General features: G+C 33.9%; 1 long non-coding RNA gene across 1 annotated transcript; it reads left to right on the top strand.

Annotated features, from left to right (window-relative positions):
- The first annotated feature begins 1,753 nt into the window (after window positions 1–1,753).
- On the top strand, window positions 1,754–5,876 carry LOC132314844 (uncharacterized). The gene is made up of 3 exons (XR_009483521.1): window positions 1,754–1,834; window positions 5,071–5,433; window positions 5,678–5,876. It is a non-coding gene; the product is annotated as an uncharacterized LOC132314844 (long non-coding RNA).
- Window positions 5,877–6,198: the final 322 nt, after the last annotated feature.

Below are 6,198 nucleotides of genomic sequence, written 5' to 3'. Positions count from 1 at the left end.
GGTTGAATAGAAAATATGATTTTAGGGGGGGTTTATTTTTTGTGTTTTTCCAGAAAATGCCATCTTGGCATCGAAAATCGCATCCGAAGTTCAGTTCTCAGTTTTGAAATTTAGCAGCTTTTTGGACCCTCTGGACCAGTTTTCTTGGGAGGGCATTTTGGGCATTTCATGTTGCGTATTTTTCAATTTTTTAAGCTTGACACATAGAAAACTCGATTTTGAGGGGGGTTTCTTCTTTGAGTTTTTCCATAAAATGTCATCTTGGATCTCAAATTTCCATTTTTTCCCGGGAAAACCCTTGCTGCCAGGTTTTTTGGGCTGCCCATTCTGCCTCCTTCACATGTAAACGGTTACGAGGGGTTTCGTAACCGGTTACATGTGCATGGGAAGTGTGTTTCTCGTGATTTTTGGCTTCCTAACCGGTTCTCCTAACCGGTTAGATGTTCTTGGTTGACCCCTTTTTGACCGTTTTGCCCCTTCTTATTCCGTAAGCCATATCTTCTTCATCCGGACTCCGAATCAAGTGATTTTTGAGTCTAAGTTCATTGATTTTTCGTTGTCTTTCCAATGGTTTGCTCGTTGGCACCCACTTTTAGGCTAGAAATGATGATTTTGCCCCTAGGTGCATTCTTGTCCGTTTTTGAAATGTTATTTCTGCATTTGATTCCTTTGTGTCCAGTGACCTCGTTGAGGGTCACAATGGTGTCTTAGAGTCATGTTGTATCTCTAGAGACCGTTGTTTGTCTTTTGCTTCCGCATTTCAGATCCGTTATCGGTTCATCACTGACGCACTGGGTTGAAAAACTTTGGCCGTCACAGTCGTAAATGCGACAACCTTATTACCGTTAAGGTACATATATATATAGATCATCTTATATAGTTTACATAATTAGACTATATTCAATATGAAAGAGAAAAAAGGATTTCTATCTTTATTTTTGTACTAAACATCTACAATTGTTAATTTTTGTTTAGGGTTAATAAGTTTGGACAGCCGATCGGCCCTAGAAGTGGTACATATACTAATTATTTGGGAACACTTGCCCGGAATGCTAAATTGGCTCCTTTGTGCTACAAAACTTGGTGGGAGATGCCTAAACGGCTGAAGGAGGATATGTGGAACGTTGTAAAGGTAAAACCTTTCAATGATATTAAAATAATTTTTATGGAAAAAGTGGATTAACATGCAGCAATTATCACATTTTCAGGGAAAGTATGATTTGGGAATCCTGTCAAAACATTGGACAATATCCTCCATCGGAAAAAAATGGAGGGGCTACAAGTGTGAATTAAAAAGTGAATATTACTCGGTTAGGGATACAGATGCAGAAAGATTGGCAAAGCCACCACCTGATGTTGAAAATGAGCATTGGGAATTTTTGGTTAGGCATTGGGGTACACCTATTGCGAAGGTCCTCTATCTACCAATTTTGTTTAAAGTCAATGAGTTGAATTTATAATTTACCTGCTTTCAACCATTATTTTAGGTGGAATGTTAGAACGTTTACTTTTTCTCACTTTTTGTAGGAGGTCAGTAAAAAAAACAAAGAACGTCGTGGAAAGTAGACAATGATGCATACTACAAGGACAAAAAGCTTTGCACGTGTTTCTGCCGAGGTTAGTTGAAGTTTTGGCAATATAAATAATTTCAGTTCTTATGTCGTTCAATGATTATAAATGTTAGTGGTAAATAATAATATATATCACAATATCTATGTTTCTTTTATAGATTGAGGAAGACGAAGGTATTCAACTTTCTCGTGCAGATTTATTCGTTCGCACACATGTAAATAAGGATTGCAAAGCTACTGATGCTGCTGCTTCGGAGATGATTGTAAGTTTTCATGCTTCCATTTTGCAAAAAGGGGGTCACGTGCCTTGAAGTGACCAATTTTTAAACTCTCTGCGGTGTATTAGGGGGTCACATGTCTTAAAGTGACCAATTTTTAAATCATCCGCCCGTGTGGAAGCATTTTAATTTCATTGTTTATCATCGGCCCGTGTGGAGGCAATTTACTTTCTTGTATTTGTTGAAAAACATGGGAGTATGGAATCATTGTATGTGGAGGCTTCTTGTTGATTGATTTATGTTATGGAGAAGTATTTGCTATTTATTGTTTGTGTCAATGTGTCAATCATATTCTCCCCAACATGTATTTAATTTCCATTAACACTTGTACTCTATTTGTTCTCTCATCTTTTCTTCGTTTCTAAGTTTTATTGCTTCATCCTTGTTCTACACCTAATAATTCTTGGGAAATTATGGACACAATGTGAAGTTGTTTACATTTTTAGATTTCTGGCTCTGTTGAAGTTGTGTTCAGTTTATTAAATTCTACTATATTGACATTGAGTTCATTTTCTAAAATTCTACATCTATTGTATGACCTTGCTGGTGTGTACTATTACTGCTATATTGGGATTGTCATTGAGTTCTTCTTTGAACATCCCGTGCTTGTCCTTGAATATGTTAAACACATCTGTTGAAACCCAAAATTGTTGGTTGAGAACTGATTGATAACTCAAAAATCACAATCAAGTTAGGGTAAGAGGAAAAGAAAATACACTTCACCCTTTAATTCTTGGGAAATTAAATCATTCATACAAGATAGAAACCCACCAAGGAGACATTCATTGATTTTACGTTTTTTTCTTCCCTTTGTTGATTTCTTGAGATTCAAGTTTTTAAAGATTTTGTGAAGACCAATAATGGAAAGGGAGATAAAGGGAGGAGAGAAAATTAATAAAGTATGTTCTGATTCTAAAACTCCATATGGAATCTCAAATCTAATTACAAGATATTGCAATAATAAGAATGGAGGAAAAATTCGGATAGAAAATCAAATGAAAGAAATCAAGATGGAGACTAAAGTGGAATAATAATAATATATCCTTTAATTTGAACCTCAAACACTTCGTTAAGTTTGCCTGGATTCTTCTCGTGCTAGAAGCTGCGTGGTTCAAGAGAGCTAGTAGATAGAAGACCTACAATTTTTTTGGAATTTAGAAGTGACAAGATGTGATGCTGGTGATTTTTTATTTTTTTCTCTGGAAAAGAAATGATGTTGGTGATTTTATAAGTTTGAGGTTTTGAAGTGTATATATATATTTGAAGAGAAGTTTAAGGGATGTAAAGAGGAGGTTAGTGGAACATGAATATCACTAGCCTTAATTTATCCTTCAGTTGTTTGTAAAATTCTCCCACATTCCTATCAGCATAGAGATTTTGCACATTTTCGTTTAATTTATTGACTAATTAATCTTGATGTCATAGCTCACAATAATATGCAATAGGGTGTTTTGGAATCTGGACCACTAGGTTATTAATGTCTTTCAAGAAACTTGGGATGCGCATCAAGTTTAAGGTGTACGTATTTGGTTTAAAGAAATTGAACTTGTATGAATGATTTTAAGAAAATACCTATTTGGTTTAAAGAAATTGAACTTGTTCGTTAATACCATTTAATTCTTGGGAAATTATTTACATTTTTAGATTTCTGGTTCTGTTGGAGTTGTGTTCAGTTTATTAAATTCTACTATATTGACATTGAGTTCATTTTCTAAAATTCTACTTCTATTGTATGACCTTGCTGGTGTGTACTATTACTGCTATATTGGGATTGTCATTGAGTTCATTTTTTGAATTTTACAACTCAATTTGAAAAAAGGTATGGAAATTTACATTTTTAGATTCTGGTTCTATTGAAGTTGTGTTCAGTTTCTGAAATTCTACTATATTGAAATTGAGTTCATTTTATGAAATTCTACTTCTATTTGTATAACCATGTTGTTGTGTGCTACAACTGCTATATTGGGATTGAAATTGAGTGAATTTTCCGAAACCGTACTGTTTCCCATTGTCAACATGTTGCTGATTAGTGCCCTGAATTCTTCAATTTAATGTGTTCCTCTCAACCCCAATCATCGAAGTCCTAAAACAATATAGAAAAACATCTTTCAAAGGCACACCTCTGTTTAGTTTTCAAAGTTTTAGAATGTACTATTTTATGTAGCGTTTGAAGCAATGCAATCTATGATGCAGTAACCTAATTATGTTCGCATGTGTCATAGTTTCTTCTTTCTTTCTTTTTTTCCGCGACAAATAACATGCGAGAAGTTGAACCTTTAAACTTTTACTTGGGAACGTGAACAAATATTTCTCAGCAATAACCTCTGATTTGATAGGAGGTGCTTTATTCTATCACCATACCAGGGGAACAAGAATATGGAAATGTTAATCACCATTAAAGTTGATGCTAATTATTGAGCTCAGATTTTGTGGTTGATATTAATTATGAGATGGCCAAAATAAAGTTCAACTATATTATGTAACGGATGCAATCTGGTAGCCTTCAGCGTGTACAAAATATGATACTCTAGTTGTTATATGTACTTGATTATAAATTATTGTTTTAATTTTCATTGAATGATGATAATTAATGGGTCTATAATGTAAGTACACAAGCTTTGACACCAAATCTTAAGCCATTCAATTCAATCACATGTCGGTCACCATTATTGACTTCAAATCTTTTTATAATTTTTATGCTAAGTGGTCGTTAGCTAGATCAAACTTACTATTTTTGTTTCCATCACAACATGTTTCACATTTTTGTTTCCATCTTAACATGCTTCAAAATTTTATTCTGTAACCAAGTTAGCTTCAATTAAGATTCACAGTTAAGTGAACATTCAGTTAAGTGATGTAACTTTTCCTTGCTTTAAAAAAATATATATTCAGTATGCTCAATGCATTCTTACATTGGACGATTAAAGTTGTTTATTTTTGCGCATGTTATACACGAACGATTTTAATGTGTCAAATGCACAGTACATCGAACACAACCAATACCTACTTTTAAAAAGGGAGGTGACGGTTGTTGTCCAAGAATCATATTAATACCTATCGCAGGGCCCTAACAGCAATTTTTTTTTTTGTTTAAGTATAGCTTCAAATTTGGGAATGATTTGACATTTTGCTTTATCTAATGGTACTACTATACATAATCACAACAATTTGTCATTACTGTTGTGGCCATTCAAGAAAGTGACATTTTTTTTTTTGGGTAGGAAAACATAAAAGAACTTCAAAAAAGTTACTCTGACTCGCCTATTGGCAGTTCCAATGATTTGTTCTCCATTGTGAGGGGAGAAGAGAGAACTGGTCGTGTGCGGATGCTTGGCTTCGGGCCTACACCAAGCGATGTTTGAGGGCCCTCTCCTAGTAAAGCTGAACTGATTAATAATGCGAAAAAATCTGATGAGGAGGCACGTGCTGCACACGTAGAGTTGCAGGAGACCATTTCAAAAATGCAAGCCGACTATGACAACAAGTTGGAAAATTTACGAGCCGACTATGATGACAAGTTGGAAAATTTATAACAACAGGTGGCTATGCTAATGCAGATGCAACAACAAAATTATAGTGGACAGGTATATTTATTATTAGTTTTAATCTTTACTAAATATATGTTTACTTGTGCCAAGATTTTATCTATTTTGTTTTCTTATTTTGAAGGGTTTTGATTCGTGAAATGCTCCTCCTAGAGTATCCCCAAATTCATTATCTAGTCGTGATGCCAATTCAGTTAAGGTTATGAACTTTTAATTTCTCTTATATATATGTTAAATTTTCATTTATTATAATGTGTGCGTAATGAATTTATAAAAAATGTAGGGTAATTCAAATCAAATGGGCAAGAAGACTTGTTGAAGTTGAAGATAGGGTCGTGGCTGTGCTTTTTGAATTTCCTTCACCTTGGATGGGTTCTTTTTGAAAAACTTGTACTACATTTGTCAAAAATTGTTAATTCTTTTTGTCTGACATTTCGTAGCTTTATTTAGACAATTTGGATGGTATATTGGCAGGTTAACTTGTGGTTATATTAGTACATTTTTGCTTTTTGGTTGACATTTACCAGCTTAACTTGTGGTTGTATTAGTAGCCAATTTTGATGGTAATTTTCATATTGGCGGGGTTAACTTGTGGTTGTATTATGTAAAAATAATTTGGATGGTATTTTTATATTAACTTGTGTTATATTGGATGACATTTAGTAGTTGGTAGTATTGATATGTTTTTTTCAAAAACTATAAGGGTAATAAAAAAATATATATATAAAAATATTAAAAAAAAAAAAATTAACCCCTTTACTAGCGCTCTTTTAAAAAGCGCTGGCATAGGGAGGGAAGGAAAAA

This window comes from Cornus florida, unplaced genomic scaffold (assembly GCF_030987335.1).
Source record: "Cornus florida cultivar Cherokee Brave unplaced genomic scaffold, ASM3098733v1 CherokeeBrave_3.0.0_Hap2_Chr06, whole genome shotgun sequence".
Classification (NCBI taxonomy): domain Eukaryota; kingdom Viridiplantae; phylum Streptophyta; class Magnoliopsida; order Cornales; family Cornaceae; genus Cornus; species Cornus florida.
Note: the sequence above shows the minus strand (reverse complement) of the source record. Positions and strands in the feature narration are given on the sequence as shown.